Source organism: Entelurus aequoreus, linkage group LG18 (genome assembly GCF_033978785.1).
Source record: "Entelurus aequoreus isolate RoL-2023_Sb linkage group LG18, RoL_Eaeq_v1.1, whole genome shotgun sequence".
Taxonomy (NCBI): domain Eukaryota; kingdom Metazoa; phylum Chordata; class Actinopteri; order Syngnathiformes; family Syngnathidae; genus Entelurus; species Entelurus aequoreus.
The window spans coordinates 5,382,001-5,384,010 of NC_084748.1; the positions used below are offsets into that span (position 1 = coordinate 5,382,001).

At 27.4% G+C, this 2,010-nt stretch overlaps 1 protein-coding gene across 2 annotated transcripts in view; it reads right to left on the minus strand.

The window, feature by feature from the left end:
• Positions 1 to 1,649: 1,649 nt before the first annotated feature.
• Positions 1,650 to 2,010, minus strand: part of LOC133633717 (mucin-2-like) — a 19,642-nt gene continuing 19,281 nt past the window's right edge. For both annotated transcript variants that reach the window (XM_062026365.1, XM_062026367.1), the window contains exon 5: positions 1,650 to 2,010. This exon is cut by the window's right edge and continues 349 nt beyond it. The gene's annotated coding sequence lies outside the window, so the exon portion shown is untranslated.

The window sequence follows — 2,010 nt, forward strand, 5'->3', positions numbered from 1 at the left end:
AAACACCTCTTTCTGTGTCAATAAAGTTATTTAAAAATCACCTCCGTCTGTGTTAATAAATGTATTTTTTTTAAAAACACCTCCGTCTGTGTTAATAGTTATTTTAAAATAAAAACCTCCGTCTGTGTTAATAAAGTTATTTAAAAAAACACCTACCTGTCTGTGTTAAAAAAGTTATTTAAAAAAACACCTACGTGTCTGTTTTAATAAAGTTATTTAAAAAAACATATCAGCCTGTGTTAATAAAGTTATATAAAAAAAACACTTTTGTACGGAGCCCCTAAAGGGACATGGGAATTTATTTTTTTTTAGACATGTATCTCGTGGCCACGAGAAACTTTTTATTTAAAAAAAAAAAAAAAAAAAAAAATTTTTTTTTTTTTTTTTTACTAAAAGTTATTATATATACACATATACATTATGTGGGTAGATATTTGTTCTAAAAAGGGTATTTCAACAAGTAAACAGTACAGTAGGTAGTTGATGTTGATATATGTAATGCACATAAGGGTATTCTAGTCAGATGCGCGTGTGTAAATATGCCATGTGTAAATATCAAAATATTACGTACGTCGAATCACTTTTTGTCAGGCAATATTACATTTAATGACAATTTTACATAAATGAATACATCCAAACACGTTGTACATATTTATTATTTGCAGGAAGAAATAACAGTTACAATTGTGTGTGTGAAAGTTTCTTGTGGCCACGAGAAAGTTTCTCGTGGCCACGAGATACATGTCTAAAAAAAAATTTCCCTTGTCCCTTTAGGGGCTCCGTACCTTTGTCTGTGTTAATAGTTTTTTTTTTTTTAAAAACACCTCCGTCTGTGTTAATAAATGTATTTTAAAAAAAACACCTCCGTCTGTGTCAATAGATATTTTAAAATAAAAACCTCCGTCTGTTAATAAAGTTATTTAAAAAAACACCTACCTGTCTGTGTTAATAGTTATTTTAAAAAACACCTATGTGTCTGTTTTTATAAAGTTATTTAAAAAAAACATCTCAGTCTGTGTTAATAAAGTTATATAAAAAAAACCACCTTTGTCTGTGTTAATAGTTATTTTAAAAAAAAAACACCTCTGTCTGTGTTAATAAAGTTATTTTAAAAAACACCTATGTGTCTGTTTTTATAAAGTTATTTAAAAAAAACATCTCAGTCTGTGTTAATAAAGTTATATAAAAAAAAACACCTTTGTCTGTGTTAATAAAATTATTTCAAAAAACACCTCCGTCTATGTTAATAAAGTTATTTTAAAAAACACCTCCGTCTGTGTTAACAAAGTTATTAAAAAAACACCTAAGTGTCTGTGTCAATAAAGTTATATAAAAAAAAACACCTTTGTCTGTGTTAGTAGTTATTTAAAAAAACAAACCTCCGTCTGTGTTAAAGTTTTTTTTTATTTTTAAACACCGTCGTCTGTGTTAGTTATTTTTAAAAACACCTCCGTCTGTGTTAAAGTTATTAAAAAAAATGTCTGTCTGTGTTACTAAAGTTATTTTTAAAAACACCTTCGTCTGGGTTAAAGTTATTTAAAAAAAATGTCTGTCTGTGTTAAAAAGTTATTTAAAAAAAACACCTCCGTCTGTGTTAATACAATTATTCAAAAAACACAGTCGTCTGTGTTAATAAAGTTATTAAAAAAACACTTTAGTCTGTGTTAATAAAGTTATTAAAAAAACACTTCAGTCTGTGTTAATAAAGTTATTAAAAAAACACTTCAGTCTGTGTTAATAAAGTTATTTAAAAAACCTCTACTCCGTCTGTGTAAAGTTATTTAAAAAAAACCTACGTGTGTGTTAATAAAGATATATTAAAAAAAAACCCTCTGTATTAATAAAGTTATTTTAAAAACACCTGAGAACATGAGGCAACAATTGTTGTGATTACTAACTCATATTGTATTTGTCTTTTGGTCAAAGGTTACTCTGCAAATGGGTTACTTGAGTGATTGATGCTGTATTGCTGCCTTTTACGAGATGTAAACAAAACATTCCTTCGCACCA